This window comes from Scyliorhinus canicula, chromosome 16 (genome assembly GCF_902713615.1).
Source record: "Scyliorhinus canicula chromosome 16, sScyCan1.1, whole genome shotgun sequence".
NCBI lineage: Eukaryota > Metazoa > Chordata > Chondrichthyes > Carcharhiniformes > Scyliorhinidae > Scyliorhinus > Scyliorhinus canicula.
The window spans coordinates 102,351,446-102,374,519 of NC_052161.1; the positions used below are offsets into that span (position 1 = coordinate 102,351,446).

General features: G+C 47.8%; 1 long non-coding RNA gene across 1 annotated transcript in view; it reads left to right on the plus strand.

Moving 5' to 3' along the window:
• Window positions 1-714: 714 nt before the first annotated feature.
• The window catches only part of LOC119950825, a 212,416-nt gene continuing 190,056 nt past the window's right edge, over window positions 715-23,074 (plus strand). Inside the window, exon 1 of the long non-coding RNA XR_005457436.1 lies at window positions 715-1,090. This is a non-coding gene — a long non-coding RNA (uncharacterized LOC119950825). The remainder of the gene's footprint in view (window positions 1,091-23,074) is intronic.

Genomic DNA, 23,074 nt, shown 5'->3' on the forward strand with positions numbered 1-23,074 from the left:
TCAAAAGGAATGGGTGGGGTTATTTGATTGGGGTGGGGCCTTTGACCTAGGTAGGGTGCTCCTTCAGAGGGTCAGTGCAGACTCGATGGGCCAAATGGCCTCCTTCTGCACTGTAGTGATTCTATGAAAATATTTTGAAAAACTTTTGTAGTGATCTGTACTTCTGCACATACATCTACACATACACCAGGGATTGCAGCACAGATGTAACAGCCACAGCACCACTAGAGGGCAGCATCAGAGACGGGTATAAAGGGTCAAGCCCAAGGCAGGATCCGCCTCGATGAGAAGCGCAGAGCTAGTGAGTGCAGCACATGGAGACAGTTCAGCATAGGCAGTTTACCTTAGTTTCACTGGTGATACCTCTTGACTGTTTTACATCTAGTTGAGCCCTGGAAGCAGAACAAACCCTTTGAATAAAGTGTTTGTGTTAACTGTAAGTCTACAGTCTTCATTCAGACTCAGAGAATAACATAACTTTAGCAAGCCATTCAGGGTATTTGTCTTTTTATGATGCATTGTGATTGATTTTAAGATCACGTGAACAGCTCCATGTACTAAATTATATTTGATTTTAAAATACTTTCTAATATAACCATTGTATTAGAAGATCACTCCTACAATTCTGTTGAATCATGACGAGACAGTAATGTAAAATCTGTTTTGTTTTTCTTTGGGGCTGTCAACAGCATGCTGTGATGCAGACCACAGGGCACCAACAGAGTGAGGCCTGTGGCCTACTATATGTGTGAGGCAGAACCAGGATTATCCGGCCGTCTCCTGGAATACAAGATTAATCTTCAGGACACTGCTATGTGAAACCCAGGAGAAAAATTGGAGTGGTGTTAAAAACCGTGGGCGGAATTTTCCGTTTTAAAAATATCAAAGTGTTGGCTGAGGCGAGAAAAGTGGTGCGATTTTAAAAAAAATGCTTGAGGCATGTCTCACGGTGTCACGCTGATAGAGCTCGCCATGACGGAACATCGGATTTCCAGAGACTTTTAAAGGGCCAGTACTAAAAGTAAAAGCAAAGGACACCCTTCCCACTGCAAGGGATGAAAAGACAGACAGTCAAGAATCATCAAATCAGGTGAGGAAGAGTCATTTCATTTTCTGATTGGTGTGGGCCGGCTGGGTGGCTTGATGATGGATATGTTGGAAAAATGGTGGTGTAGCATTATTATGTTACAAATATAAAGTTTGTCAGAATGTTATCATTTGAATTTACGGTGAAATGCAGGAATGAAGAGGTCATGTGATCTGTTCTGAGTTCTGCTGATAGCAAACCTGGTCTGAATTCTGCCCAACAGCAAACTTAAGTGGCTTGGTTGTTACAGGTTAAAGGGGGCCCCAGGCTTCTTTACTGGTGGAAAGGTTCGATGACAAGAATGGCAATGCTGCTAGTCAATAGGCTTTCCTTCAAGTCTCACAGGGTGGTGCTGGGAGTGTCAGATTTTTTTTTCTTTAAAAAATAAATAAATTTAGAGTACCGAATTATTTCTTTCCAATTTAGCATAGCCAATCCACCTAACCTGCACATCTTTGGGTTGTGGGGGTGAGACCCACGCAGACACGGGGAGAAGTCAGGTTTTCTAAACAGTACACTTTAAACTGTCTATTTCATTCTGAGATAGAACAGGGCAGCACGGTGGAGCAGTGGCTTAGCCCTGCTGCCTCATGGCGCCGAGGTCCCAGGTTCGATCCCGGCTCTGGGTCACTGTCTGTGTGGAGTTTGCACATTCTCCCCGTGTTTGCATCGGTTTCGGCCCCACAACCCAAAGATGTGCAGGGTAGGTGGATTGAACGCACTAAATTGCCCCTTAATTGGAAAAAAATTAATTGGGTACTCTAAATTTATTTTAAAAATTAATTCTAAGATAGAATGGAGTTGGGGGTGTCTATGCTATGCTATGTGGATACAAGGCCCATGTGATTCACACTGCATTGGAGATGGGCACTGAGAGGAGAAGAGTCCAAAGCAATCCATTGTAATGTCAGCATATACGTTTTCTAAAATATTACTGAACCTGACTGACACAGCGCAGTCTGCAAGTATCTGAGGGTGAGAGAGAAAAAGCAGAGATTGAAACAGCCAGTCTTTATTGCTCATCACACAGAATATGGGAGTGAGTTTACACTCAGATTGAAGAGACCAAATTTGTGAAGATTTGAAGAATCTGGAAGAATCACCTAGCTTTGGCGAGAGGGAAGAATCTCCATGGTAAACCTTACCATCAAAGGCAGTTCAAGGATTAGAGGTCACCAGGCTGGAAAAGGAAGAAAGCTACCAGGAGATGAGAAATGCTTTGCGCTGATTCCTAGAGAATAAATGAACATATCCTAGGAGAGGGATTTGTGACTGTTTTAAAAGTTGAATGGGGAATATATTTTGTGATTCAGAATGAAAATTGCCTACTGAATAGTTTTTACACTTGTTGCTTTTAATTTGTTTGTTGCAGCAAAGTCTTAAAACTTGAAATCTTGTGTGATTCTTCTAGTCAGTCACTGGAAATTCACACACTTTTGTACAAGTTATTGTAACTCTGCAGATGTCACAACAAACTTCACTGAACTAGTAACCCAAAGGCCCAGGCTAACGCTCTGGGGGTCATGGGTTCAAATCCCACCAGGGTAGTTGGTGGAATTTGAATTCAATTAATTAATTTAAAAACCTGGAATTCAAAGCTTGTCTCAGTAATGGTGACCATGAAGCTATCATCGGTTACAGTGAAAACCATTTGGTGCACTATTGTCCTCAGTTCAAGAGCTTTGCCAGTGATGTCTACACCCCGTACAATAATACAAGAAAAAAACATTGGATGACTAATTCAGGGCATATGGGGGGGGGGGGTGGGGTGGAATGGTTGGAAGTGGACGGTCATGTGATGAAAACTCCACAAATACATTCAACAAACATGGCTACCCTAGTTAACCTGCATGTTCGAGAGGAAACGGCAAGCCAGGCCAGATGCCCAGGTTTCGGTGCGGCAGCCTCACTCGAGGGACATAGGAAGAGGTTTTGGTGGAACCTGAAGAAAGGGGAATGTTGTATGATGTTGGATATGCCTTCATGTCATATAAATGTAATATAAAGGGGATCAGCAGAGCAAATGCTAACGTGGGATTGGAGAATAGCCCCACCCAGGGTATGATGTATAGAGTCACCTGATAATAGACTGCAAGAGAACACTCTAAAAGCATCCAGCATGGGAGAAGCAGCACCATGCATGACATTAACTGGGATCTGTAAATAGTTAAAAATTAACAATATATGGCTCATGTTTAAACATTGCAAGTCTCAAGATCTCATCATTGACCCACCACAGCCAAACCCATAAGGATTTTCACAGTAACTTCACTGCAATGTTAATGGAAGCCGACTTGTGACAATAATAAAGATTATTATTATTATCAAGGCAACACGCTGCTTGCCGGTGACACTGTAATGCAACAGAATCTGCAATTGCTGCCTATCCCTTCAGCACCAATGAATTCAGGGCAAAGCAAAATGGAGAGGATTTTTAAAAAAATGCAGAAAGAAGAGGAGCTTATTTTTCTGACACGCGCACCTTCAAATTGAAAAGCATTACTGAAGTACGGCTTTCTGAAGCCGACTTTAAGCAAATCGGTCACTGGAAGAAAATGACTGGAACTTGATAGAAAATGAAGATAATTAATCTTCATCTGGAGGCCGCGCTACCCCTGAGGTTCGTCATGTCTTGCGTTCTAAAATGGGCTCCGCCAATATTCATTCTTAATGAACGACACGTTTCCCTATCATGGAACATATGCTATTGAAGGATGCACACAAATGAACAGCTGGGCAGCAGGCTGACATCTGGCATTAATAAACCTGAAAAGATAGACAGCTAAAAGGATTTCTTTGGAGCACTTGGTTCATGTAATTCAAGCTGTTAATTTAAACAGGCTTACTCTTTTGTCTTCCCCATCCATAATTAAACACTCCATCATCGTGAGGAGCGTGGATTTATCTGTTGTTTTGGACCACTGGACATTTCATCTCTTTTACTAATGGGCTTTCGTTGCAGGAAACAACCTGAGAATTATGGGAAATCAATTTAGCCCAACAAAGATATGCAGCCCAGCTAAAGGAAGAGTAATATGATTTTTCAGCTTTTCAAATGTGTGGAGCAGCAATTTTGTGCTTGTACCAGTAATGAAATCCCAATTAAACCAGTTCAAAATAAAATTCAACAAATGTTCACGCTATTGTGATAGACCCCTGACTTCAGAGCGTGTATATTTTGAGACAGGCCCTTAACTAAAAAGGGGAACGAAGAAAGGAAACTGACCCTAAAGCTGAGACTGAGGTTGGAAACCAAAACCTCTGGGAGACTGAAGTTGAGTGGAACATGTAAAGGGGCACAGAGCCTTTAGGTTAGCTGATGATAATTCCAGTGGTGCAGTACAGACAGGCTGAAGGAGTCAGAGCCTGGATCCAGAATCTGAGAATAAAAAAATATACATTTGCTGTTGTGCCTTATGTATCTTGAAGATGATATTTGCAAGTCCACAGAACCAGGCCGAGCAGAGTTGAGAAGATTCTGCAGCTGTGTGCCACTTTTGGTGAAGATTGTGCCCATGGAACCCAGGTTGGTTGCGTGCTGCTGACATCTGAGGATCTAGAGTAGGATTAGGGAAGGTGGTGGTGTAGTGGTATTGTCACTGGACTAATAATCCAGTGACCAAGCATAATGCTCTGGGGACGTGGGTTTAAATCCCACCGCGGCAGATGGAGAAATTTGAATTCAATAGAAAATCTGGAATTAAAAGCCGAATGATGACCAGGAAACCATTGTCAATTGTCGTGAAAACTCATCCTGTTTACCAATGTCCTTTAGAGAAGGAAATCTGTCATCCTTATCTGGTCTGGCCTATATGTGACACCAGATCCAGAGCAATATGGTTGACACTTAAATGTCCTCTGAAATGGCCACTCAGTCTAAGGGCAACTTGGGCTGGAAAATAAATGCGCGCCCAGCCGGCGACACTCGCGTCGAAAGAACAAAGAAAAGTACAGCACAGGAACAGGCCCTTCGGCCCTCCAAGCCTGCGCCGACCATGCTGCCCGTCAAAACTAAAATCTTCGACACTTCCGGGGTCCGGATCCTTTTATTCCCATCCTATTCATGTAATTGTCAAGATGACCCTTAAACGTCACTATCGTCCCTGCTTCCACCACCTCCTCCGGCAACGAGTTCCAGGGACCCACTACCCCCTGTGTAAAAAACTTTACCTCGTATATCTCCGCTAAACTTTGCCCCTAGCACCTTAAACCTATTCACCCTAGTAATTGACTCCTTGTAAGAATTTTTTAAAAATGAGAGAAGCTGCAATTTTTTCATGATGGAAACATAGTTTTGCAGGATGTTGTGGCTGAGTTTGGTGAGTTAGATGCTGTGGAATGCTGACCAAATTGGTAAGAACAGTATCCGCCATTTAACGTGTAACGTACAGTATATAATCAAGCACAATTTGCCTGTCAATGCATTCCTTTGCCTGTCATGCTGAACTTATGTTGATTCTGAATGTTGGACTAAGGAGCTTACCTAAGATAAAGTTTGCTTTGTTTGACTTGCACAGTAAAGATTCTTCTGTGTCTAACCATGGAATCTTGTGGTTTCATTCTTTTGGTAAATAACTGGTAGTTTGGATGCCTTTGTTTTAAAACAGATTGCAGGCCTCTACTAAGGTTATACCAAACTTAGGAGCTCATCCAGGATTGTAACACTGCAATTGTAGTGGTTTGGCTTCATGTCAATTTTGTAAATCTGCAGTCAGTGTACTGAAACAACAGTGAAGTGGAGTAAGACCGCATGGCGGAATGGAGCTGACTATTCTTTGTTTTTTTTTCTTTTTAAAAAAATTTAGAGCCCCTTAATTGGAAAACAATTATTTTTTCCAATTAAGGGGCAATTTAGCGTGGCCAATCCACCTACCCTGCACACCTTTGGGTTGTGGGGGTGAAACCCACGCAGACACGAGGAGAACGTGCAAACTCCACATGGACAGTGACCCAGGGACGGGATTCGAACCCGGGTCCTCAGCGCCATAGGCTGCAATGCTAACCACTGTGCTGCCCCACTATTCTTTGATTTTGAGTTGCTGTGGGAGGTGACGTCACAGCAACATCTGCAGAACCACCCCAAGTTTCGCATTGCAGCAAAGCTTAAACCACTTCTCACCGGCTCCAACCTCACAAAGGCCAGAAATCAGGTGCCTGTGGGAGCCCGCAGGATGGGTGAGTTAGAAACATAGAAAATAGGAGCAGGTGGAGGCCATTCGGCCCATCGAGCCTGCTCTACCATTCATTATGATCATGGCTGACCATCTAACTCAGTAGCCTAGTCCCACTTTCCCCCATATCCTTTGATGCCCTTCCCCCTCATGTTCCATAACTAACTGCTTGTTGACAACATGCAATGTTTTGGCCTCAACTACTTCCTATGGTAACGAATTCCATAGGCCGACCACTGTTTGGGTGAAGAGATTTCTCCTCACCTCTGTCTATCCCGTATTCTCAGGCTGTGACCCTAGTTCTGGTCACACCCACCTTAGGGAACATCCTTCCTGCATCTACCCTGACCAGTCCTGTGAGAATTTTATATGTTTCTATGAGATTCCCCCTCATTCTTCTGAACTCCAGCGAATACAATCCTAACTTATTCAATCATTCGTCAGTCCTGCCATCCCAGGAATCAATCTGGTAAACCTTTGCTGCACTCCCTCCAGAGAAAGAACATCCTTCCTCAGGTAAGGAGACCAAAACTGCACACAATGCAGTGTGGCCTCACCAAGACCTTATATAATTGCAGCAATGCATCCCTGCTCCTGTACTTGAATCTTCTCACTATGAAGGCCAACATACCATCTGCCTTCGGTGTGGTTATTGGCTGAGACATGTGGACAGTTACAGTTTCTACCTAACACTAATAATCCGCGGTAAAAATCGTCCAGTGATTCCCCTGGGATCTGCCGTCCAGTAGCTAAAAGATACCAAGCGTATACCTGAATCACAGTGCGGACGTAGTGCTCTTTTAACAAAGTCATTGCGTCCTCGAAATTGCACGCGTCTTCAATAAGCGTGTAGATTTCTGGGCTCACCCTTGAGTGGAGGACTTGCATTGTCTGTTCCCCCATGGGGGTAGTCGGGGCCGTCCTGATGTACCTGTTGAAACATGCCAGCCAATGTTTAAAAGTTGCTGCTGCATTTGCCGTGTGGGGGTTGATTTGTAGACACTCTGGCTTGATGCGGAGAGCAGCCATTCTTCAATTCTTGTTCATTAAATTGATGCACGATCAATCACTACACACACACGAGCTCTCTTGACCTTCCCATTCAACCCTCTCATGTTCCATGTGATCAGCCTGGTCCCCCCCCCCCCCCCCCACCCCCCCCCCCCACGTTGCCGATCAACCATAAGCCTTCTTAGGCCAACATCCATCCTCCACCTACTCAAGCGACCGCCATCATCGACCTTCAATCTGTCTCCAAGCGCCAATCCCTCCCCGTCATCAGATCAATACCACCCCCATAATAAAATAACAATCCCAACCCCCCTCAACAAACTTATCACCTGCTCGCCCCCCACTGCGCTTCCATGAGCTAGCCCGCCCATGGTGCCAAGCATCCTACCCCCCCCCCCAATCTCCTTACCTGCCCCCCGCTCGAACATACATAGGCAAAACATCACAATCCTCAACAAACAAAGAAAAAATTCACCCACCATCCCCCATTAAGAACAAAGTTAATCCGCAACCAAAACAGAGCAACGGCCCAAAACTTAATGCAAGATAATGGATACAAAACTCAAAGAGAAAAGAAATTTAGCAGCATATCGAGAACACAACTACTCACCACCAAGTTCAATGTCCTCCATCATCTGCCAGTCCCCTGTCCTTAAGAAAGTTCATTGCCTCATCTGGCGATCCGAAATAAAGTTTCTGGCCCTCATAAGTGACCCTCAAATGCGCTGGGTACACCATGCCGAACTTCACCCCCTTCTTAAAGAGGGCTGATTTCACCTTATTGAAACTCACCCTTCTTTTGAACAGTTCCGCACCCAATTCCTGATAAATACACAGCTCTTTCTGTCCCATATGCAACCATATGTTCCTCTTCTGCCTGGCTCACTTCAAGATCTGTTCCTTGTCCAGTAACCGGTGCATTCATACCACCATCGCCCGTTGGGGCTCATTCCTCAACAGCTTCTTCATCAGCGTTCTGTATGTCCTATGCACCTCCAATGGTTGAGCAAACACACCTTTGCTGAACAGCTTCTCAAAAATACGCGCCACATATGTCCCTGCGTCCGATCCCTCGCTGCCCTGTGGAAGGCCAACAATCTTCAAATTCTGCCAGTGTGACCTGTTCACCAAATCCTCCACTTTCTCTTGCAGCCTCTTCTGGTGGTACTTCATCAGCCCCATCTCACTGCCATCACGGCTAGCTGCTCATTGTGCCCAGCAACCACCTCTTCCACCTCCTGGATCGCCTGGCCCTGGGCTTCCAATCTCTGCTCCACACGATCAATCATCGTCTTAATCGGATCCAGTTATTCCTTTCTTTGCTGAGCAAAGCTCTCCTGGATAAAGACCCCAGTTACTCCATTGACCACTGGGCCGGCAGTTTCGGTCCCTGACCCTCCGCCGTATTCTCCTGTGTTGCAGACTCCATTCCGTCTTCGACCAACGATCTCTCCTTTTCAGACCACTTCTGGTTCACAAATCCATACACTGGTGGGGGAATCCTTCTTCTCTACTTCACCAGCTGTGTTGCTCAAATCCACCGTAAATCGGGGAGGAAGTACAAATGTACCACCACGAGCGGGAGCTATCAAAAAAGCGACCACTCATTCTATGGCAGCCACCGGAAGTCCGTTTGTGCTTTCTTTATTCGTTCATGGGGGCGTGGGCATCACTGGCAAGATCTTCATTTGTTACCCATCCCTAATGTTGCTTGAACACATTGGATTGCTGGGCCATTTCAGTTAATAGCCAGTAGCCAGAACATAGCTATCTGTCAGGGGTTACATATAAGATAGACCAGGTACCGAGGGGAGATTTGGAAGAATCTTCCAAGTTGGCAGTGTCCAGCCTTCTGGACTCAACATTGAATTCAACAACTTCAGACCATGAAGTCTGTCCTCCATTCTATACATTTTCCCCTAGTGACCGTCTTAGTTTGTTTTGTCTTCCGACCACACTGAATTTTATCCTGTGAGTAATCCATTCTGCTAATTGGCTTTCAGATACCACTGATCTTCGTTCTGCTATTAACACCTACTCTGCACCAATGCTTTGTTATAATACCATCCCCACTCTCTTTGCCTTTTGTTCCTTGACATCTTTGTAATGTGGGCCGGAATTCTCCGGCCATTGGGATTCTCTGTTCCCACTGCCAGCGCACCCCCGCCCATGGGTTGCCCGGTGGCGTGCGGTGGCTTCAATGGGAAATCCGATTGACAAGCGGCGGGAAGAGAGAATCTCACCCTTAGCAAAAGGCGAGAAACACGTGACTGAAGGAATCTGGCCCATAATCTCCCCACCCTTTAACCTATCTCTGCCCTTCTCTTTTTGCTCCACCCTCCCCACGCTATTTCCACAGCATAAAACCCCATTTTTGGCTATCTTCAGTTCCGCAGAAGAGTCATACTGGACTTGAAACATTAATTCTGCTTCCCTCTCCACAGGTTCTGCCGACCTGCTGAGTTTTTCCAGCACTTTCTGCTTTTAGTTCAGATCTCCAGCATCCGCAGTATTTTATCTTTATATTGGGATAGCAGGTTTGCTTCCCTGAAGGATAGATGGATTTTTTTCAACAATCGATAATAATCTCATGGTCACCATTACTGAGACTGGGCCCGGAAATAACTGGGCCTGGAAATTACTGGGCCTGGAAATAACTGGGCCTGGAAATAACTGGGCCTGTGGCTCACCAGGACTTGGGGTTTACTGGCCCTTGGAGTTATTGTGCCTGTGGCTCACTGGGCTGGAGGCTCAGTAAGGCCTGTGTCTCGCTGGGCCGGGGAATCATCGGGCCTAGGGCCCAATAGGCTGGAGGCTCAGTAGGGCTTGAGCCTTGCTAGGCCGGGGAATCGTCGTGCCTGGGGATCACTTTGCTGGAGGCTCAGTAGGGCCTGTGCCTCGCTGGGCCGGGACAACATCATGCCTGGGGCTAAGTTGGGCCTGGAGGCTCAGTAAGGCCTGTGCCTCGCTGGGCCGGGGAATCATCGTGCTTGGGGCTAAATTCGGCCTGGAGTTTGGGTTTTCTGGGGCTTGCAAGGTCCTGGGCGGGGCCATGGAGCTTGGGGCTCGGCTGGCTGGGGCTCAGCTGGGCCGGAGACTGGAATTGAATCAATATACCAGTATCAGAAAACAAATGTTGTGCTTGCTGCATTGTGCTTGGGTAATCTTTCCTTAGCAAATTGTGATTTTCTGCATGCAAACAGACCTGAGTGCAGCTATTTGTCTCCTCAATCTGAGGCTGATCTATGAGTCTGTATATGAAGATAGGCTTTGCTGCATTACACAAGACAGAAATGATCAATTGGCTCATAGCTGAAACGCGATTAATGTTTTGTCTTCATTACTGAAGCAAATTCATTTTGGGATGTTTCTCAGGATCCTGTTATTTTAATAATTGCTGCAGAAATGGAAAAAAAAGAATGACACACAAATAAATAGGACCAGGGGCTTTGACTGTTGATGCCATTAACCCTCTCTGAGAGCTTGCAAATCTTTCCAACATTCAGGATTGTGAATAACATGAAGTGTATTCAAGAGGTAGATGCAATGCATTTCTTTGTTCATTGTGTTATTGAATCAACCTACAGACGAGCCAAGCAACATATCTGTTCATTCATCAACATTAACTTTCCCATTGCTACTGCCCAGAATGAGATTAAATGTCCTGATCATTTTGATAACGTGAGAATCAGGACTGAGGGGTTTAGGTGATTTATTTATACAGGGAGAAGTCTCACAACACCAGGTTAAAGTGCAACAGGTTTATTTGAAATCACAAGCTTTCGGAGTGCTGATTGTGAATCTGCCTCCACTTCACCTGATGAAGCAGCAGCGCTTGTGATTTCAAATAAACCTGTTGGACTTTAACGTGGTGTTGTGAGACTTCTTACTGTGCCTACCCCAGTCTAGCACCGGCATCTTCACATCACAGTTTTACAGGGGTATTGGTGAGACTGCATCTCGAATACTGTGTGCGGTTTTGGTGTCCTTATTTAAGGAAGGATGTAACTACGTTGGAGGCGGTTCAGAGGAGGATCACCAGATTGATTCCTGGAATGAGCAGGTTGTTTATGAGGAGAGGTTGGACAGACTGGGCTGGTTTCCATTGGGGTGTGATGCACTATCAATTACAACGAGACGAGAGTAGAGTGTAATTGAGGCTTTATTTAGCAGAGATGTGTAGCCTCCCGCAGCTGCTGCCGAAATGGCTACAGCTCGGTGAGCACACACATTTATACTCCGCCTACTGGGCGGAGCCAGCAGGCAGGGATCTACCCCCGTATCTGTAGTACGGGGGTAGATCTGTAGCCTTACCGTATTACACCTCATATGTGATTTATATACAACAATGGTGACTACCACATTCACCCCCTGTTGAAAAAGAGTCCAGCGGGGGTGGTGGAAGACTATTTACATGCATAGGTTAACATTTTAGGGAAAGTTCACAAATTCAGCCGATCGGGTGCCTTGATCCTCCATTGTGAGCGCCGCAGTCCCGGTGGTGATGCAGGCGTCGGTTCGGTCGTCGGTGACTCCGGGAGCATGTCGACCTCATCTTCATCCTCGGTTGGGACCAAGGGGAGGACGGATCGTCCTGGAGCGGGGGCTGTGGTGGGGTGCGCTGGGGGGAGGAAGGGTGGCGCCGGGGCTGGGGTGTGGGGAACCGGCTGGTGCCAGGTCCCTGAGAGTGACTGTGTCTTGGTGGCCGTCGAGGTATGCTACATAAGCGTACTGCGGGTTTGCATGGAGTAGATGGACTGTCTCGACCAACGGGTCCACCTTGTGGAGCCGCACATGCTTGCGGAGGAGAATGGGTCCTGGAGCTGCCAGCCACTTTGGAAGTGAAACCCAGGAGGTGGACTTTCTGGGGAAGGCAAGGAGACGTTCATGGGGGGGTTGCGTTAGTCGCAGTGCGAAGTAGTGACCGCATGGAGTGAAGGGTGTCGAAGAGGACTTCCTGTCAGCGGGAGACCGAGAAATTCTTGGACCGCAGGGCCAGCTGGACGGCCTTCCAGACCGTCCCATTCTCCCGCTCCAACTGCCCGTTTCCCCGGGGGTTGTAGCTGGTCGTCCTGCTCGAGGTGATGCCCTTGCTGAGCAGGTGCTGGCGCAGCTCATTGCTCATAAATGAGGATTCCCGGTCGCTGTGGATGTAGGCGGGGAAACCGAACAGAGCGAAGATGGTGTTGAGTGCTTTGATGACGGTGGCAGATATCATATCGGGGCATGGGACGACGAAGGGGAATCTGGAGTATTCATCGACCATTTTAAGGAAATACGTGTTTTGGTCGGTGGAGGGGAGGGGCCCTTTAAAATCCACGCTGAGGCGTTCAAAGGGACGGGTGGCCTTCACTAGGTGCGCTCGGTCTGGCTGGTAGAAGTGCGGTTTTCACTCCGCGCAGACCTGGCAGTTTCCAGTGATAGCCCTGACTTCCTCGATGGAGTAGGGCAGATTGCGGGCCTTTATGAAGTGAAAGAATCGGTTGACCCCCTGGGTGACAGAGAGCATTGTGTAGGGTCCGGAGTCGGGATAGGGCATCAGGATAGATGTACCTCGGGATAGGGGATCGGGGGCTCGTTGAGCTTACCGGGGCGATACAAAATCTTGTAATTGTAGGTGGAGAGCTCTATCCTCCACCTCAAGATTTTATCATTTTTGATCTTGCCCCGCTGTGTGTTGTTGAACATGAAGGCAACCGACCATTGGTCATTGAGGAGAGTGAATCTCCTGCCGGCCAGGTAATGCCTTCAATGCCGCACAGCTTCTACGATGGCTTGGGCCTCCTTCTCGATGGAGGAGTGCCGAATTACGGAGGCATGGAGGGTGCGTGGAAAGAATGCCACGGGCCTGCCTGCCTGATTGAGGGAAGCGGCCAGAGTGATGTCTGATGCATCGCTCTTGACTTGAAAGGGGAGGGTCTCGTCGACCGCGTGCATCGCGGCCTTGGCGATGCCGGTCTTGATACGGTTGAAGACCTGGTGAGCCTCGGCTGTCAGTGGGAAAACAGTGGAGTGAATGAGCGGGCGGGCCTTGTCTGCATAGTTAGGGACCCACTGGTGTAGTATGAGAAGAACCCCAGGCATCGTTTGAGGGCCTTGGGGCAGTGGGGGAGACGGAGTTCCATGAGGGGTGCATGCGATCGGGGTCGGGCCCTAGAACTCCATTTTGCACCACATAGCGAGGATAGCTAAGCGGTTGGTGCTGAACACGCACTTCTCTTTGTTGTACGTTAGGTTGAGGAGTTTGGCGGTGTGGAGGAATTTGGAAAGGTTAGCGTCGTGGTCCTGCTGGTCATGGCCGCAGATGGTGACATTATCCAGGTACGGAAAGGTGGCCCGCAGTCCGTACCGGTCAACTATTCGGTCCATCTCCCGTTGGATGACCGAGACCCTGTTAGTGACGCCGAAGGGAACCCTAAGGAAGTGGTAAAGGTGGCCGTCCGCTTCAAACGCGGTGTACGGTGGTCTGCCTTGCGAATGGGGAGCTGGTGGTAGGCAGATTTCAGGTCCACTGTCGAGAAGACCTGGTACTGTGCAATCTGATTGACCATATCAGATATGCGTGGGAGAGGGTACGGGTCGAGCTGCGTGTACCGATTGATGGTCTAATTGTAGTCAACGACCATCCTGTTTTTCTCCCCAGTTTTCACAACTACCACTTGGGCTCTCCAGGGGCTGTTGCTGGCCGCGACGATGCCTTCCCGCAGTAGCAGCTGGACCTCAGACCTGATGAAGGTCCTGTCCTGGGCGCTGTACCGTCTGCTCCTGGTGGTGATGGGTTTGCAATCCGGAGTGAGGTTTGCAAACAGAGAAGGCGGGTCGACCTTAAGGGTCGTGAGACCGCAGGCAGTAAGAGGTGGTAGGCGCCCGCCGAATTTCAGAGTTCGACTTTGGAGATTGCACTGGAAGTCCAGGCCAAGTAGCGAGGCAGCGCAGAGGTTGGGGAGGATGTAGAGCCGGAGGCCGCTGAACTCTACGCCCTGGATGGTGAGGGTGGCGGTGCAGTACCCCCAGGGAGGTACTGGTAAGGGCAGGGAGATTTACTGTTTAATGGGGTGTACCGCGAAGGAGCAGCGCCTTACCGTATCAGGGTGGATGAAGCTTTCATTGCTCCCGGAGTCAAGAAGGCATGACGTCTTGTGCTCATAGACGTTTACTGTCGTCGACGCGGTCGCGAGGTTGTGCGGTCGGACTGGTTGATCGTGGTGGAGGCGAGGCGTGGCTGGTGTTGGAAGGCCCTGGCTGGTCGGTGGCGGTTGCAGGCGATGAGCGGCCCGATGAGGTGCCCGACGAGCAGGGGTCCTGAGGTGGGGAAGGTGGCGGCGCCCACGGGCCGCACGAGGCCTGATGGGGGGAAGATGGCAGTGCCCACAGGCCGCATGTTTCCTGAGGCAAGCAAGATGGTGGCGCCCACGGGCCGCACGTGGTCTGAGGCGGGGAAGATGGCAGCACCCACGGGCCGCACGTGGGTTGCGGGGGTGAAAATGGCGGCGCCCACGGGTCGCATATGTGGTGTGCAGGGACAATGGGCCTGGTGGCGATCGAGTGGGCCTGGCACACAGCAGCGAAATGTCCTTTCTTCCCGCAGGCCTTGCAGAGTGCACTCCGCACCGGGCAGCGCTGCCGGGGGTGCTTTGTCTGTCTGTAGAAGTAGCACTTGGGTCCCCCGGGGTTGGTTGGCTGCTGCGCGGTGGAGGCTTGGGGTTGGCTGGGGGCGGTTGCTGGTGGGGTCCACAATGTGGTGTTTTCTGGTGGGGTCCATGATGTCCAGGAGAGGGGGGCGCCGTGCAGTCGAGGGCGTACGTTTGTACATTACGGGAAGCAACCGTTAGTGAGTTTGCGAGTTTCATGGTCGCCGCGAGATCGAGGGTAGCCCCTTCTAAGAGACGCTGGCGGATGTACCAATGCCCGTAACAAAAGCATCCCTAATTAGGAGTTCGGAATGTTCAACGGCTGAAACGGCCTGGCAATCACAGTCCCTCGCCAGGGCGTGCAGGGCACACCAGAAATCTTCCACAGACACACCAGGGAGTTGATGCTGCATGGACAGGAGGTGCCTGGCATAGAGTTTGTTGGTCTGCTGAGTGTAGTTCTCTTTCAGTCGTGCCATGGCCTCAGCATAGGTAGGCGCGTCCCGGATGAGGGGAAAGGTATTGGAGCTGAGCCGCATATACAAGATCTGGAGCTTCGGGTGGTTCTGTCACAGATCCGATGTATGCTTCAAAGCAAGCTAACCAATGTGCGAAGGCTGACTTGGCATTGTCTGCTTGAGGGTGCAGCTGCAGGCGATCTGGCTTGATGCAGAGATCCATCATTGTAAAATCTCTGCTTAATAAATTGATGCACTATCAATTCCGACGAGACGAGAGTAGAGAGTAATCGAGGCTTTATTACGCAGAGATGTGTAGCCTCCCGCAGCTGCTGCCGAAATGGCTGCAGCTCGGTGAGCCCACGCATTTATACTCCGCCTACTGGGCGGAGCCAGCAGGCAGGGATCTACCCCCGTACCTGTAGTACAGGAGCCTTACCATATTACATCTCATATGTGATATATATACAACAGTGGTGACTACCACAGGGTGTAGAAGAGCGAGAGATGTGACAAGATCCTGAATGGTCCTGACAAGCTGGATGTGGAAAGGATGTTTCTTTGTGTAGGTGAACCGAGAACTAGGGTTCGCCCTTTTAGGACAGAGATGAAGAGAATTAATTTCTCTCAGAGGGTTTTGAGACTTTGGAACTATCTGCTTCAGAAGGTGGTGGAGGGTGGGGGTCATTGAATATTTACAAGGCGGAGGTAGTTAGATTCTTGTTAGACAAGGGAATCAAAGCTTATCGGGGGCAGATGGGGAATGTGGAACTTGAAACAAAAACAGATCAGTCATGATCTTACCAAATGGTGGAATTGCTGTGAGGGGCCAAATTACCTACTTCTGCTCCAAGTTTGTATGTTTGATTTCACTCCAGAGACTGGAACCATGGTCTCCATCGTCCGTTGATTGTGTAGAAGGTAAGGATGGACACTCTGATTCAGTGGGCCCCACAGTATCAGATGGTTGCCAATTTTACACGAGTTTACCTCAGATTCAGAGAATGCGCTAAGGTGGTGTATGTGGAGGACGTTAATGTGCTTCCGGTGAACCACACTTCTGTGTTAATTTTTCCTCTGTTTGTGACAAAAGCAGAGAGGGTCCTCCGCCAAGGGAGGACAACGAGGCAGTTATCTCAAAGTCAACCATGGGCGGCACGGTGGCATAGTAGTTATCATTGTTGCTGCACAGCGCCAGGGACCATGGTACAAATCCTGGCTTGGGTCACTGTCTGTGCAGAGTCTGCACGTTTGCCCTGTGTCTGCGTGGGTTTCCTCCAGGTGCTCTGGTTTCCTCCCACAAGTCCCGAAAAGACGAGCTTGTTAGGTGAATTGAACATTCTGAATTCTCCCTCGGTGTACCCGAACAGGTGCCAGAGTGTGACAACTAGGGGCTTTTCACAGTGACTTCATTGCAGTGTTGATGTAAACCTACTTGTCATAATATCCACTCCTGTATATAATGGAGTGCAGACAGGCAGTGATTGACACACAGGATGACCAGTAAGCACAGAGCACAGAGCAGCCAATCACCAGACAGGACACTACCACTATAAAGCCAGAGGGCACTAGGTTTCCCGCTCTCTCTGGACCCAGCTACTGAGACAGTCAGAGTCCACGAGCTAGCAAGTGCAAACACCATGCGGTAGCTAGTAAGTCTGGTCAGGCTAGTACCAGGTCTCCAGTCAGTTCAGTATAGTGTCGACCCACAGTTGAGCATGTATATTAGTTATATCGTTGAATAAAATCGTGTTGGATCTTCTCCAGTGTTAGAGGTCTGTCTCTCGCCACACTGCATCAAGCGCAGTCCACGTCGAACCAACCTGCCTAACAACTTGTGACAATAATAAAAATGATTTATTATTAACTGTTGTTCTGCTGAAAATTAGTGAGAAACACGAAGCGCCTCTCTCTCTCCTGAAAACTTCTTGAACTACTGAGTCCATCTGAAAAGGCAAACCTTGACTGACGACAGAAGCCATTACAGTAGCTGCTAAACATAACTTCTTCAGTCAACCAACACTTTATAACCATCGGCCTGCAACAACATCCAAAAGGACTCAACTGAATTTTATCTTTCTTTATCTGCATTTAACCTTTACATGTCTTCAAATTAGTAACTTTGGCATTTTTTATTTTTGTACCTTACAGCTGTGGTTTTGCAATAAACAAACCTTTATCTGCTGGTTATTTTCAGACTGAATCACTCACAAATAAAAAGGGGGGCACATGTGCAAATTCTGAGCATGGTGGCCTGCTGTGTGGAAGGATCAGCAACCTGCAATTCAGATAAGAGAGATAGAGAGCACCTCCATCTCGAGGCACCCCCTCCTCAACCTTTTAACCTTCCGAAATTATAACATGGACTCAGCAGTCGGGGCCAGCATTGTGGAGGGATAACAGGGTTAAGGCCATAACCGTGGCCAGGCAGGCAGGGATTGGGACGGAAGAGAAAATGCTGGAAAATCTCAGCAGGTCTGGCAGCATCTGTAGGGAGAGAAAAGAGCTAAGGTTTCGAGTCCGATGACCTACTCTCTCCGGCAGGGATTGGGGTTCCTCAAAACCAGCCTGGTGCGCTGACCAGCCCTCACCGCCCCCTTTCCCGATCCTGCAGTCAGCGGGCCTTTCCCAGGCAGCTGACCTCCTCCCCGATGCTTTGGTAGACCTACAGGAGACTTGGGAAATGCCTCTAAAATAGACTTTGATATGCCTTTCATTCTCTTTTGTAGCCTGCTCGCTGCTTGTGGGCAGGTTTCCCTTCCAAATCATATCCTACCTCCAGGAAAATAACCTGAGGGGATGGGGGTGGTGTGGGGGTAGGGGGCAGTGGTGGGGGTGGGGGGGGGAGGGTGATTGATGTTGTCATCAAACCGTCAATTCACTCACTCGACCACCTGCAGACTCCTTCAGCCCAAAGTCCTTAAAGAGATGAAGCACTCCATCCCCTGGTGCTAATATCAATTGCCTTAGTTAGCATATTGTGCAAAGGGTCACATCTCAGTGTTGAATGTATTAGGGAAGGAGGGAAGAGAGCAGTTGTAGAAAAAAGAGATTGAGTGAACGAGAGAGACTGATCATCACTCTCTTAACCAGTGAGTCAGAAGTTGCTGACAGGAGGTGGGAAGGATTATTTTCCCAGTTGGAATTTACAAAGATTGGAATTCTTGTATCTGGAGGTGAGAATGATGACACCTCTTGATCCCTTTCTTTCACTGACAAAAGAGGCAGAACTGATGGATTGGAAGCTGCCTGCAGAAATTCCGGTGGATGTTCGCTGAAACATTCAGTCTTATAGGTCCTCCTGCCCTTCACCTGAGAGGGGATTCTGGCACAAAAGGAGGCTGGTTGGCCCGTTGTGTCCCTGACTGTGGCTTTGTCATTCATCTCATTGGCCCCCTGTGGGATCTATCTGTGTGGACAATGGCTGCTGCGTTCAACCACATAACGATGGTGACTGTACTTCAAAGTTTGTGAGATTCAGCAGGATGTTTTGAAGAAATGTGATAAAGTGCTTTCTAATTGCGAGCTCCATAAATTCTAATTACACCTTGACTGGATGTACAAAGATATCCTGGCGAATTGTATTTCAATTTATGTTGAAGTGATAGAAGGTGTTGAGTGGGAAACATTATTGGAAATTAATTGCCGTTGAATTATGAGCATTAACTCATGTTTAATATGTTTCACTCAATCAACCCTGGTCTAAAATGAGAACCTGATCTTAAACCAGATTCAAGTATCAGGATTCAACTCAATAACACTCTGTTCCAATGCTCGGGTTTAAATTAAACCCAACAATACACGCTGCTTCAAAATTAATAAGCCCAAACATTGGTGTCAAAGGAATGGTAAGGCGAGTAACATCCACTGTCATCTTTGTACAAATACCACCTCAATTTCCGGCACGGGGCAGTGTGGAAACTGAGAAGTTGCTCTGAGATGTATTGTTCCACTGTTATCTTCAGGTGCATTGAGTGATGTTAAATTCCTGTACTTGCATCACAAAACATTGAGGCAAGTCATTTCCAGTCTAAGTTTCTTTTCACCAACGTGATGAATATTAATTTATTTCCAGCCAGCCTGGCTGACACTGAAAAATTAACTATTCCAAGAACGGAGTCTCATCCCTTTGAGTTTTAATTGTTGTTGGAGAATGTAAAAAAAAGTATTTACTTTTTCTTCCTCTCTCTTTCTCCCTTAATCCAATATTTCTTTCCTTCTTTTTATTTCTCTTTCTGTCACTGATTTGACATTGAGCAAAGAACAATACAGCACAGGAACAGGCCCTTCGGCCCTCCAAGCCTGTGCCGACCATGGTACCTGCCTAAACTAAAACTGTCTGCACTTGTGGAGTGCGTATCCTTACATTCCCACCCTATTCATAGATTTGTCTGGATGTCCCCTGAAGTGCCACTATCATACCTGCTCCCATCACCTCCCCAGGCAATGCGTTCCAGATATTTACCACCTCTGTGTAAAAAACTTGCCTTGTACATCTTTTCTAAACTTTTCCCCATGCACTTTAAACCTATGTCCCCTTGTGCTTGAATCTCCTACCCGAGGAAAGAGGATCTGACTATCCACTCTGTCCATGCCACTCATAATCTTGTAGACCTTTATCAGGTCGCCTCTCAACCTCCGTCATTCCAGTGAGAACAGACCGAGTTTATCTAATCTCTCCTCATAGCTAATGCCCTCCATACCCAGGCAACATCCTCGTAAACCGCTTCTGTACCCTCTGCAAAGCATCCACGTCCGTAGTGTGGCGACCAGAATTGTACACAATGCTCCAAATGAAGGCCTAACTAAGGTCCTGTACAGCTGCAACATGACTTGTCAATTTTTATATTCAATGCCCCGATCGCTGAAGACCAGCATGCCGTATACCTTCTTTTAAAAAAAAATTTAGAGTACCCAATTCATTTTTTTCAATGAAGGGGCAATTTAGTGTGGCCAATCCACCTTGCCTGCACATTTTTAGGTTGAGGGGGCAAAACTCACGCAAACACGGGGAGAATGTGCAAACTCCAGACGGGCAGTGACCCAGAGCTGGGATCGAACCTGGGACCTCGGCGCCGCGAGGCAGCAAAGCTAAGCCACTGCACCACCATGCTGCCCCGTATTGACCACCTCATTCACATGCGTTGCCACTTTCAGTGATTGGTGGACATGCATGTCCAGATCTCTCTGCCTGTCAGTACTCGCAAGAGTTCGAACCATTTATTGTGTAATTCCTACATGCATTGGAACTTCTCAAGTGTCCGGATTAACACTTGTCCGGATTAAACTCCATCTGCCATTTCTCCGACGAAGACTCCAACCAGTTTATAACCTGCTGTATCCTCTGATAATCCTCTTCACTATCCGCAACTCCCCCAATTTTTGTGTTGTGATGTGGATGTTGGACTGGGGTGAGCACAGTAAGAAGTCTTACAACACCAGGTTAAAGTCCAACAGGTTTGTTTCAAACACTAGCTTTCAGAGCACTGCTCCTTCCTCAGGTGAATGAAGAGGTATGTTCCAGAAACATATATATAGACAAATTCAAAGATGCCAGACAATGCTTAGAATGCGAGCATTTGCAGGTATTTAAGTCTTTACAGATCCAGAGATAGGGGTAACCCCAGGTTAAAGAGGTGTGATTTGTCTCAAGCCAGGACAGTTGGTAGGATTTTGCAAGCCCAGGCCAGATGGTGGGGGATGAATGTAATGTGACATGAATCCCAGGTCCCGGTTGAGGCCGCACTCATGTGTACGGAACTTGGCTATAAGTTTCTGCTCGGCGATTCTGCGTTGGTGCACGTCCTGAAGGCCGCCTTGGAGAACGCTTACCCGGAGATCGGAGGCTGAATGCCCTTGACTGCTGAAGTGTTCCCCGACTGGAAGGGAACATTCCTGCCTGGTGATTGTCGTGCGATATCAGTTAATTCGTTGTCGCAGCGTCTGCATGGTCTCACCAATGTACCACGCTTCGGGACATCCTTTCCTGCAGCGTATGAGGTGGACAATGTTGGCCAAGTCGCACGAGTATGTACTGCGCACCTGGTGGGTGGTGTTCTCACGTGTAATGGTGTGATCCATGTTGATGATCTGGCACGTCTTGCAGAGATTGCCATGCCAGGGTTGTGTGATATCGCGGTCGCTGTTCTGAAGGCTGGGTAGTTTGCTGCTAACAATGGTTTGTTTGAAGTTGTGCGGTTGTTTGAAGGCAAGTAGTGAGGGTGTGGGGATTACCTTGGCAAGATATTCATCTTCATTGATGACGTGTTGAAGGCTGCGAAGAAGATGTCGTAGTTTCTCCACTCCGGGAAAGTACTGGACGACGAAGGGTACTCTGTCGGTTGTGTCCCGTGTGTGTCTTCTGAGGAGGTCGATGAGGTTTTTTTGCTGTGGTACGTTGGAACTGTCGATCGTAGAGTCGAGCACCATATCTCGTTCGTACGAGGGCATTTTCAGCGTTTGTAGATGTCTGTTACGCTCCTCGTCTGAGCAGATCATGTGTATACGGAGGGCTTGTCCATAGGGGATGGCTTCTTTAATGTGTTTAGGGTGGAAGCTGGAGAAGTGGAGCATCGTGAGGTTATCCGTGGGCTTGCGGTAAAGGAAAGTGCTGAGGTGACCGTCCTTGATGGACATGCGTGTGTCCAAGAATGTAACTGATTTTGGAGAGTAGTCCATGGTGAGTCTGATGGTGGGATGGAACTTATTGATGTCATCGTGTAGTCATTTCAGTGATTCTTTGCCTTGGGTCCAAAGGAAAAAATTGTCATCGATGTATCTGGTGTATAGCGTCGGTTGAAGCTCCTGTGCGGTGAGGAGGTCTTGTTCAAACTTGTGCATGAAGATGTTAGCATATTGAGGTGTGAATTTGGTCCCCATGGCTGTTCTGTGCGTCTGGATGAAGAACTTGTTGTCGAAGGTGAAGACGTTGCGATCCAGAATGAAGCAGATGAGTTGCAGAATTGCGCCTAGAGATTGGCAGTTGTCGGTGTTGAGTACTGAATTTTTGTGTAATCTGTGAATTTACTAATCAGACCAGCTACATTTTCTTTCAAATAATTTATATACACCACGAACAAGAAAGGCCCCAGAACTGATCCCTGTGGAACGCCGCTATTCACAACCTTCATTCAAAAAGGCACCCTTCTACTGCTACCTTCTGTCTTCTGTGCCCAGGCCAGTTCTGTATCCACTTGCCAGCTCTCCCCTGATCCTGTGTGACTTCACCTTTTGTACCAGTCTACCATGACGTACCTTGTTAAACGCTTTACTGAAGTCCATGTTTACAATATCTACAGCCTTTCTCTCATCTGTCATCTTTGTCACTTCCTCAAAAAGCTCGATCAAATTAGTGAGGCTCGACCTCCCCTTCACAAAACCATGTTGTCCATCACTAATAAGTCCAGTTGCTTCCAAATGTGAGTAAATCCTATCTCGAAGAATCTTTTCCAAAAGTTTCCCTACCACTGACGGAAGGCTCACCGGCCTATAATTTCCTGGATTATCCCTGCTGTCCTTCTTAAACAATGGAACAATGTTGGCTACTCCACAGTCCTCTGGAACTTCACCTGTAGCCAATGAGGATAGTGATGTGTTAGGCAGGTTGGTTCGATGTGGACTGCACTCGATGCAGGGAAGCTAGAAACTGACGTTTAACACTGGAGAAGATCCAACGCTGTTTTATTCAACGATAGAACTGATAAACATATTCAGCTA